This window comes from Anabrus simplex, chromosome 14 (assembly GCF_040414725.1).
Source record: "Anabrus simplex isolate iqAnaSimp1 chromosome 14, ASM4041472v1, whole genome shotgun sequence".
Taxonomy (NCBI): Eukaryota; Metazoa; Arthropoda; class Insecta; order Orthoptera; family Tettigoniidae; genus Anabrus; species Anabrus simplex.
The window spans coordinates 16,910,890-16,923,281 of record NC_090278.1 but is presented as its reverse complement, the minus strand read 5'-3'; positions in this window follow the sequence as shown (position 1 = coordinate 16,923,281).

Genomic DNA, 12,392 nt, shown 5'->3' with positions numbered 1-12,392 from the left:
TATTCATGATCGCATAATAAATTATAAACCACTAACGAATGAAGTATTTTTCTTCCAATAATCTTGCGCGAGTTTTTCTTCCTTTTTTTCTTTCTAATAGTGTATATAAACGAGAGAGTGAAGATTCTCTGCTTCAGTTCTTCGACATCAAGCACACCATGAGTGCAAAACCCAGAGGAGTGATAGTTGACATTCAGAGGTTACCTACTGGAGGTTACGAGATAGCCTGTTGTAATATAGATTCGTCTACAAATGTGTTATCTACTGCTCTATTAGGTATGAGTGTACTTAATTTAGATTTCACGCTTACGTCGTTTTTCAATCTTCTCAGTGAACAACAATACCAATATCTGGTTGTGTGCAACTGTGTTAATGAGTTACGTCTATTAGCACTGCAAGAGTATCCTCGTACATGCATAATTGACTTGAACACTATAGAAGGTGTACCTGATTTAAGAACAATGCGTAACGAGTGTTTCCCTGTTGACTGTCCGCGCCATTTACCACATGTTGCAAGACATTCAGGCAGCTGTGCTATGTTCAACGTTCACGCAGTTCATAGTTGGCTAAAATCGTCAGATGGTGTGATGAGAATAGTGTGTTCAGTGATAAACAAATTTAAGAAAGAAGGTGTGAGCAGATTCAATAAATTTTAGTGGACTTTCTTCCCTGAAAACATATTATCTATTTACGAACAACATCAGTTAAGTGCGCTCTGGCACTATCTACCAGATCATCTGAAGGCGAACTTACACCAGGCTTGTCAGGATTCAGGAGCTAACAACAACGACATCGTCCGAGCTTGATATCAGCTACTAATACATCAACTATTAAGGTGAAAAAATAGATATAATACCATCCTTTTTTCCTTGCTTGTTTTTTCGGTTTTATTCTGCTTCTAACTAATTTATTTATTTTTTCTCCTCTGCAGGTGTCTCCTCATAGTGGCATCAACAACAACAACAACAACGACGTCTGAGCTTGATATTAGTTACTATTTCATCAATTATTAAGGTAAAGAAAAAAATTAGTTTCCTTTTTTTTCTTGCTTGGTTTTTCTGTTTTATGCTGCTATCAACTAATTTTTCTTTCTTTTTTTCCCCTCTGCAGGACTCTCCTCTGGTGGCGGTGGAAGATTCAGTCTTTGCAGATCTCTCCTCGTGGTTGCAGTTACAAATTCAATCAGAAGTTTATATTTTGAAAAACCTCTGTAGTTTCCTATTCAATAAACTTGATTGTAAAAAAGAAATATGTTCTCTTTTTTTTCATTCTCCTACTCCTACTTTAGTTAAGAGTACAAGGAATAAAAGGAGAGGCTGCGCAGGATAGTTTGAAAGAAAATCAACTTTTTGATCATCTAGTGTAGAGTTTTTATTTTTATTTTTTTTCGAAAAAGAAAAAAGATTAAATAAAGGTTTACAATGCACTTTAATATATAAATGATAGAAAATTAACTTACAGTACAATACTAGTTAGTACAATAGTATACAATGTACTTAAACAGCGAGTGAAATTCTATAAGATTCCTTTTTCTTCATAATTAAATAAATATAATAGTATGCAATGTACTTTAAAAGTATAAATACAGTACAATACATTGAATAAAAGAAACAGCGAGTGAAATGTTTATCTAGTTTGAAATTCTATAAGATTACATTTTTTTTCTTTAATTAATTACAGAATGAAACAAAAGTTTCTCTAAAATAAAAATGATTAAAGTAAACAGCGAGTGAAATGTTTATCTAGTTTGAAATTCTATAAGGTTACATTTTTTTTCTTTAATTAATTACAGAATGAAACAAAAGTTTCTCTAAAATAAAAATGATTAAAGTAATCACAGGAGCTTCTCCTCTTATTACTTAATATTCACCTTCAGAGAAAATTACATTATTTTACATACAGAGGGGTAAACTGATGACAAAGTGGAGGAGGTGTTCACAAAAAAAGCAAACCTACTTTGCAAGATAGCTATACATTAGTTATACTTCTTTTCTCTGCAAGACTGTAATGTCCAAATGGTAATGTATTAATTTTGTTATCTGTGATGTACCTTTTGTCATCATTAGCTGTGAGTGCTAGTTTGTATTGACGAACCGTGAACACAGAATGAGAATTGGAAGTAATGCACACTTGTAGTTTGGTCACTTGTTCACCTTCATAGAGACAACGTCTATACTGATCAATTGTAAGGTGATCGACAACATTTCTTTGACACCCTTAGCTTTACATGTAGGTTTCTCTTTTTCACACAACTTAATAGCATACATCTTTGGTCTCAAACCTACAAATTCTTCAACAATACTTCCACCGTTTTCATCCTTCATCAAACCTATTTCACCTGAATTTTTTCTTTCAATTTGGAAAGGATTATTTTCATCATAATTTCCTGTATCGAACAAAACTGAATTTTCCTTCATAAACTCATATATATCAAATGAAAAATTGTATATCAAACTGTCGGTGTCAGTGTAGAGTAGTTGTGAGTTTGATTCTGTGTTTCTCAAAATAACGTTGTAGTGAAAATCGTTCATTTTCATTTTTGACAAATCTAAAATTGTAGCACCGAGGTAAACCGGTTGATTGTGATGAATTTGAAGTTTCTTCATTTCGATAACCATACACTGTTCGTCTACTATAATACGACGTTTGAAGTTTGCTCTTGAGATCAACGTACCTGCACCAGAACGACCCTTCCACTGTGTGACCCATCTGACGTCGCGCAGTTTCCTTACGTTCATTAATGAACGACCAAAAATTGCGTTATTCATTAATTTATAGAAACTTTTCTCGAACTCATTTTTTGCTAACTTTCGTTTCTCTGTGTTCAAATCAATGTAGCATTTTAACCATGCGCTCTGATTAAACTGAATCGCTCTGTAAATGTGAGCTACTTTCATACCTAATTCTACACACTGTTTTAATAGCCTATAATGAAGAACATACCGTTCCTTGTTGTAAAGAGTGCTCATTAGTTTCGTAGATTTTTCAGGACACAATGGATAATCGGCATGTTTATCATGAAGTTCTGGCGGGTAGATTAAATCAACTACCATAAATCCAACATCTGCTTCATCTCCTACATTCATAATGTCTAAATTCTCAACGTTTTCGACCCATTGAAAGCCGCCCGTTGGAAGAAACTGTTGCATAGCGAATCCATACAAATTGTTCACGTCAAAGTACATTATGTATGATTCCGGTTTGGACTCATCGTATGTTAACATGTACTTGTTATTTGCTACTGCATGCCGCGTAACGCATTGCACATTACCACCGCGTATGGAGCGTTCGAAAAACTGCAGCATGTCGATATCCTGAAGTAATTCTAGCTGGACAGCTGTTATTTTCTTCATAGCACTCCATGCCATAGACGGTACCGTGTAGAAATGAGCGGCATCAATACCATATGTCTCTTTTCCACTCAATCTAAAGTTTTCAAATACATCGGCCAAGAGTAAAGTATCGATTTTCAAGTTAAGATCAGAATATTCACCCAACGATTTACAGTTAAACTTATTCCAAATAAGCTGAGCAAACGCGTAGTTTTCTTCCGAAACAGTTTCACCCTTTAAAGAGCTAAAGAATGAACTCCTTGACGGTAAACTAGTGTCGTCTAACACCTCCATACTAGTAACATGTTCGTATGGAAATATCCCTTTCCGAGAAGCGAGTTTAAACTGTAAATCATCGGTGAAATACCGTCTCGTTACAAGCTTTGACTCGTCACTAAGTAATAGGGACATTTTGTCCAGCGAAAAAGGAATAAAGTTATAAGTGTCTATAAATCTTAGTTCAACACACTGTCTTTGGTTATAACGTATAAAGTTTGAAAATCCTTTGTATCGTTCCATGTTCACTGCTAATAGTTTAATGTTCGTTCTGAGATTTGTCACAACATCCCCTCCCTTCCTATGCAGTTCTCTAATTATGAAATGACCATCATAGGCTGTCAAATTATGGAATGCTACCGGCAAGATAGAAATTTTACGATAGTGTAAGTTACACAATTGATGTGCTGATCCCCTGTAAACACCCGTTAAATGACAATGATCGCGAACTTTAATTTCATTATCTGCAATTTCCTTTTCACATATGTGACATAATGTAGACGAAAGAAATTCATTTTCTTGCTCAACAGTTAATGCTAACATTGGTTTCGTATCAAAATAATAGGGCGCAAGCGTGTCCACCAAGTTATACATCTCATCTACGAAACATTTTACACAATCACTACCTCGATAGAGTTTGAAAGAGCACAAATCTCTGTCAAAACTACAGTGTAAATAATATGCTACGCTGTATGGCACATGTTCGTGAATTGGAGTTCAATGTGAGGTGTCATCACTTGGAAAACAAGTAGACACAGGTTTCAGTATGCATTCTGTGTCAGCATACACAATAAAAGGCACTGGCTCTTTAACCTTATACTCGGTAAAGTACACTAGCCGTTCGCTATCCGAAGGCATTATACTTTTGCCCACCGGAAATTGTATACAGTTATTAGTATGCAAAGCTAATTTTTCCTTATTAGAAAAGTAAGACAAACACCGTCTGCAAATATGAATTCTATTATGGTTCTTCGTAAGAGATGAGCGCACAAGACGTGGAAGATTCTTAATCAAACAAAAGTGATACTTCTCACTGTCGCCAATCTGAAGCATTAGAAGATCTACGATCTTTTCACACGTTTTATGTGAAATGTACAAAGGTACAAGAGTCATTCCGTCCTATGCACACCCAGTTGTTCTCGTCATACTGCGCTCCGAATACATTCACAGAGATTTCGTTTTGATCTTCAAATTTTCTCATGTATCTCATTTCCATCGGGATTGGTATGTCTTTTAAATTTAAAATTGCATTATAATGTGGATAAGAAGAAATGCGATCTACATGATGTTTAGCTGGAACTAAGCCAGCAACTACACTCCACGCAAAGCAAGCATCTCGTGTGTTCCGCAGATTAATAACTGCTTTCTTGTTTCGAATTGCTGTAGGCGACGTTAGACTAGTTGGCGACTTGCCCACGTGAAAACCTACATTTTTATTAATGTTTATCCGCAATTCGCGAATTCGTAGCAGAGACCATCCCGAATCACGAGCCTCGAACTCTGATAATTTTTTCAGAATCGGTTTCGTTACATGTTCGTTGTACCATTCTCTTAAATTAGTACCTTCAGCAATTTCAGCGTTCCTTGAATGAAAATAATTGTTATCGATTTTATCGTGAAGCACATGTTGTGTGCAGAGAACGCTATTTACTTTTAATGCTTGTGTCTTGAGTGCTTCCTTCACGTATTTATTAAACCACACGTAAGATTTATCTAGGAACTCTTCGGGGAGTAAGAAATCATTGTTAACATTTACCACCGCTAGTGTGTACACTCTGCGCCGAAAAGCTTCCTCGATTTGTTTACACTGGAAAGCAGACAAATCTTCTATCTGAATAGTTAGTCCATTAACAGCGCGAGCGTGAAAATAAATTTCTAACATCTGATTACGCATTTCCTCTAGCTCGTTAAGATTTTCAATCAGCTTGAACTGAGCTTCTTCTCGCTCGTCGCTAGGTTCGAACCGATATGAAATTAGTATTGATCCATTTACCTCCCTCATAAACGCGCGAATGCGTTCAAACGCTCTATCAAAATGAGTTTGCATTCTTCCCGCATCTTCATCTGTCTGTAAATTAATGTCTAGCTTTCTACGTTTGCTGCTCGAAGGATACTCCATGACTACAAAAAAAAATTACGATTTGGTGCTAAATTTTTCAGCAATCTCAAGACAAGTCCAGCAGTTGCTGTAGCAACGACTTATCAAGAATGTACAATCCGTCATTACACAGTATAACCATCGAGCTAGGTCATTACCTTCTGCATCGCGTGAACAGTGTACAGCTTCGCTAGGAAACTCCTCCTGAAGCTTCCCTAGCAATGTATTACGGTAATAGGAAATGTTATTTGAATCTTGTGACGAAAAGGAAAATTCAATTTTATAAATTTCTTCGAATGTATTATAGCCAAGAAATAGTAAAAAATGTTCATTACTTGAAAGTTCACTAAAAAAAAATCGCACTACAGCAGCTGTCACTTCCTGCTGGCTTTCGTAAGCTTTACTCAGGTTCGTCACATATACTGTATAATTAAAAAGAGAACCCCCTCTGTTCCATAGTTCAATACAATTAGCACTCACTTCTTGTTCTTGTTGTGCGCTCAGTTGTCCCGCTTCATCTTCAACAGGCTGTGAAGTAGCGACCACATCCTCCGACTTGCAGACGACGACTCTGTATGCTTGGATATGCTTGATGTTCAGTTCCTGGTTTAATCTCAACTTTCTTCCACTTCATCATATTACCACCTCGGACCTGAAAAGAAACACCACATACTATTTTCAATTAACAAAACAATTATGCGAATACGGCAAAAAAATTACATTAAGAACGAAAATACTCTCTGCATACTTACTTAGTTAAAATAGATGTCGTAACTGATGACATTCTACTGTAGGAAGCACACTTGTTGGTAGCCCCTCTCCATGCCTCTGTACATCATTTTCAAGTTGTTTTTTAAAGAATTTATTTCTTCTATTTCTTCTGCTGTAAGTTTTGAGAATTGCGCCGGCAGGAAAACACTCACAGTCTCCTCATCTTCCCCTTCTATATCAACGATTATTTTCCTCCCAAATCTTGTTTCTACCGCTCTCAGCGCTTTAACCTTAAATGGATGGTTAAGTTGCAACTCACTTAACTTTCTATTATGAAATTGTGGTGCCTTGGCAATTTTGTTTAATTTCATTAACATATCCATTCTGTTGAAACTGCTATATCTTGTTTAAAATTAACAAACTAAATAAACTTACACTTACTGAAGAGGAAAGAAAAGTAGTAGTAGTAGTAGAGAACTCTTCCAACTAGATGATAGTTTTCATGTTGCGCTCTGCTCCTTAAATACTCCCTGCCACCACCTTCACTCCTCACCAGTAGGCTGGACTTGTCACTAGTTCACCTTCACTCAAAATTACAACCTACAATAAACATCCTGTTCGTGACAGAGATAACCTTCAACAAGTTAGAAAGCGGATCTTGCCTAGTAACAGCTGCACTGTAGCACTCCTTAGTGTTTCCCCCCTCACCCCTCCAGTATGAGAGGAGTTAGGGATCATTTTTTTTTACATAAACTAACATCCTGTTCAGCTTTCACCAGCAAGTGACCTATTAAAGCAAATCCAGTTGCCACATAGTTACTGTACCTTGGCCACAAGAGTAACCTTTCAAGAAAATTAATTACCTCTTACATAAAGACCTCTGAGTGTGTTGTCCCCATTCTACATGTGGTTGACCCCCTTAGCCAGTGAAAGCTACTCCAGCAAAATCCAGTCACAGCACCTTGCCCCCCCACACCTTTCAAGAATTAATTACCTCTCACATTAAGACCTTGCAGTATGTGTAGTTAACATTCCACACACGCCTTGACTAGTGAGAGGCCCCTTCAGGGAGTGAAGCGCACGGGCATGCGCAGTGGCTGCCGCTGGTCCAGAATTCTTCTCTCGCAAAGCTGGTCCAGCTTTCTTCTTTCTACTCTACTATGAACATAGCCTGATTACATAACTCTCTTTCAGTGACATTTAAGTCAGATAAGATTTCTGAACCAGTTTCTATTAACCATTTGAACAAGTCATATTGAGCACTATAGGTCAACAGAGTCTTAAGAGACATTTCATCAATTACCACAGATCCGACCTTTTCTTGGGTTTTCATATTTTCACACTTAAATTGTAATAAATCAGGAAACATGCCATTCATACCAGGCTTTACCTCAAAATTTTGTAGCCAACTTCTCAATGAACTAGTACTAGTTAAAGAAAAGTATGTTTGAAAGAACCTCTATGATTTTGGAGAACAGAATGCAGGGCCAAAGCAAAACTCTTCATCTGAATATCTCCTCCCCTGTGCCTTCCTGTCCTTCAGTATAGCCTGGAGTTTTATAAAGTTCACCTGCTAAATCACTACAAAAATTACCCTCACAATCACTAATAATATTATCTTCTGTAGTTTTACTTCTCAATATGTAATGATTTAAACTACTTATCCTATCATTCATCACACAATTCTCTGATATCTGGACACTGTTTTTTACAATGCTCTGCACTTTTTTGGCACTTGTGAACACTTTCTGCACTCTTCCTTAACTTTGAAGGTATCATTTCTCACAACATCACTTTCTCCATCCACTGTTGTTTCTGACTCCCGTTGCTCTTCTCTCTTCCTTTTCTTTGGGCTTCTCCTGGGATTTATTTCCTTCGCAGATGGACGATTGGAGGGGATAGATCCAGGCCAAATTCTAAAAAGATCAAGTAAGAATTAAAAAGTAATAAAGCTATCTTACATAAAGTCTACATAATCCCAAATCCGAATGTGCTCGAAATACCTACCCCTGACTTAATAAATTCTTGTTTCTAAAGTCTTTCTATACAAAATGATCTGAACATACAACATCACTATTGTTCAAATGTTCTGGTCCATCTCTTTTGAATATATCATTCAGGTCTGCTATTCTGCACTGAATAACCCCTCGCTTGCATCTAATAAAATCAGTAATATCAATTAGCACATCACTCTCCACTGCCGTATAATAACTATTCATTCTGTATAAACTGAACTTGTGAGAACACAAATATAACCAAACATCTAAACTCGTACTTACATTTCTTTATTTTTCGGAAATCTGTAGACAGGCTTTGACGCACATGGTCCCCTGTAATTATTGCAACCATAAATAGCCCAAATACCGCCAATTCTAGCCGTATATTCTTTAAACATTCAAATATTATTAACATTGTCACTGAATTACTTCATAGTTGTTGATCCCTATTTTTACGTCTACATTGCGAGCCTCCAGAGGGAGCCCCAGTCGCTGTCGCAAGTTGTCACGCCTACTTCCCGCTATTATCTTTATAACCTATTTGATAACACCTTGTGTGTGTATTACATTGGTAAGGAAATTACCTAGGATGCTGCATAAGAAAGACCGTGTAGTTTGTATTAACAGAAATGAAACATCTTTTTCTTAGCACCTTATATTGCAGAGCGCAATACTATAGTCGGCTCAAACAGGTGATGGGAAGCACTTTGTCTGGTATACACTATGCTAACAGTTTTATTTCTGCCTTAATATGTATGTCACCAAAGTCCGCTAGGGATGAGCATACGTCCCTTGAATTTTAACGGCTTGACTCGTGCTAGCTGTGGACAACAATAAGCTTCAACAGGCTGCATGTTTACCTGAGCGACCGCACGGGTACAGTACTCCACAACAAATTACGAGGAGCTTGCATTAACACTCAAGTTAATGTGTTTCAGAAGTAGGCTTATTTCAAAAGTAATACTTGAAATATTAACAGAAATTTACTAGTTTCTATGCGATCAACAGCAAACGTAAGTTTTTCTAGTGTTTCAGTTATAATATCTAAAAGCCAAGACATGAAGCAGAAAGCAAAACATGTCAAAATTGTGAAGTTATGGCTTCTTCAAGTGGCGTTGACGTGATTACTGTTGGAAAAGATGAAGGATCTGCAGGTGATGATGTACGGACAACTCCTCGTAGCATTTGAAGTGAAATAGCTAACATTTCAACCACCTCAAATGATGTTTAGATTATCTCAGAGAAACAGGTTTCAAACAGGGGCTATGTTTACCTGTAAAGAACTTATCAATTAGCGCTAAGCGGTTAGTCATTGATGAGCAGAATTAATAAAGTTAGTCAGACGTCATGTTTGAAGACCCATGTACTAAATTATTATTATTGTGTCAGTAGTACGACCTCCTCCTGAGTTTGAATTGCCGCTCATCAGCAGCCAGTAGTTTAATCTAACGAAGTCTGTTTGAACTGTTTAATGTATCTTCACAAGATGTCACCACTCATGTTTATAAGTGCCACCTAGCGGATTGAACGGTTTGAGCTTGATCACCCTAAGCTGTTGTTGAGTTCATCAACCAATCTACTCTCTGCCTTATGATGTCATGTCCCACCAAGCAGACAGTTTTCTAGGACAGTTACCCAGCCCCTTTACATAGCTGTGAGTTTCAACTTCAAAGTGTTAATCTTCATCGGGACCTTTCAGAGTGCTACGTTAATTGAAGAGATCTGCTCGGGAGCCTAACGCGTAAAACTGGCATAAGGTAAAGCAGAAGAATCGCTTAACTACGTGACCTTTATCTACTTATGGCAAAAGGCAGATTCCAGCGTTCCCCTTTAGCATGTAACCGTTAGGTCGATCTGCGTTTTCTCAAATTTAAATGTAGGATTTCCCTCCTTTGTGTCGGGAGTTAAAATGTAAGTTTTCTACGGACTTAACGTAAAACTCCTAAAAGTGACGCACGAGTGTGTACCCTCGTTTCCCTTGTCCACTTCATTGTCTGGTGAATAAGTTTCTAAATTTTATATTTACTTCCGTGTTTTTCGGCCATCAACTTTTCTCAATTTTGTGTCACCGCTCGTAGTACTAGAAGTGCTTCCATTTTATTTTGCATCTGGACTCTTCTTGGCCGCGAGGGCTCCTGAATTTTCTGGCTCCCCAATGAATTTAGGGTAGTATTTAAGAGCAGAATTCTGATAAATGTAACTAGAGTTGTTCTGACGTGGAGTCATTATCCTAATATGAATTCGAGGCCCATTAGGTCACTGTAAAATATTAATATTGTTAATTGTGGTTCAGGGTTCGAGACCCACTTTGAATTTGGGGATTCGATTCCCCTCTTGGTAACTTTGTTCTAGAAGACTGTGCGTCTTCCTTTTTGAACAATGTAAGGTTCTAAACCCCCTCTGCTGCGGAGACTTCATTTTTAAAGGCTAGTGTCTCATTATTTACGGTATGCCAAAGATTTGTAAATGTATAGGACTGAAATTCTTGTGTGAAAATGGGATTCCTTTCTCCCCTGGATGTGAATTAACTAAACTTCTAATCTTGTCCGTTTGTTGTATGTTGGTAAATCTCTATCATTGCTCTTCTTGTTGTTTACTCACCATATTTATCTTCAGTAAAGGAACAAAAATATTCAATAAAGGAAATGTTCAAAATTTTAACTTTGGTTCCTACATTTTCCAGCCTTTTAGCCATCACGTTGACTACCCTCTCTAGATCGTGGAAAAACCTGTAACTGACATTATTATTATTATTATTATTATTATTATTATTATTATTATTATTATTATTATTATTATTATTATTATTATTATTATTATTCAAAATAAAATGCACACATGATCCAAACATGGAAGTACGTAGTTGCTATTGGTGGCTTGCATGACTTTGCATGCTTAGTCCATCCTCCTTGTTTACAGTAATCTAGGTATATAATACAGCAGGGACTCGCTAAACGTTTGGAAAGTTTTACTTGGTACTATTTATCTATGAAAATATTGAATGCTTAGCGGAATGTTGATAGTCATATAACAATTATAATTTAATCACTGTAATATTAGTGAAAATGTATGGAAATGTAAATGTTTCTCCGTTTGTCAGTTCTCGCTCTTTGCTAAATTTTAAATCGTTGATGTTTCCTTGTTGTTGTATATATTTAAAAATATAAGTTCTGTTACCCTTCAGGGAATCCTGGATCCGCCTCTGAACACCGCTCTCTAGTCCACCGTGTGTCCCTGAATGTAGGTACCTCCCTATAACACTCCTGAACAAACCCCACTGACGTATACGCAGGTCTAAAATTGCGGTTCAAATGAAATCTCCTACCCACCCATTAGGATCTTCAAATCTCACTTCCAATTCTCCGCAGACCCATTCCATAGTCTCATTTATATCCCCTATCTCCCTCCTATACGCTATCCCACTGATAACTATCTCCGCTTCCTTAAGATTCTTCCGTTTTGCAGTAACCTGATCCCACAAATCTCTTACTTCCCTGACGTTGAAAATTACCATCACTCTGGTTCCCTTTCCCCCACGTGTCTTGACCAGAGCCTCAATCCCACCGTTTTTAGATCAACCCCTCCCCCGGTTAATTCTTCCTCCTATCCACTACGGTACTCTGCATTTCCCTTTCCACTTGGCCTGCCCTACCTCTGTAGCACTTCCCTGGTCTCCATCTTCCCTCTGCTGTTCTTCCTGCAGTGCCTCAAACCAACATCCACACACTAAGGATAACCCTTAGTTATCGTTTCCCTTGACTTTAAGACATTTGCCTACCTGTCTTTCTTTCCCTTTTGCCTACCTACCTGCTCTCTGATGATCGGAAGAGCCAACCCGGGAGTGCCCGTTAACGGGCACATAGACGGCCAGGAAACAAGGAAAGGAAGAAGAAAGAGAAGAGGGAGAAGAAGAAGAAGAAGAAGAAGAAGAAGGAGAAGAACGTATTGGATTTCTGAGTAAATGTTTGAGCCTTGAAA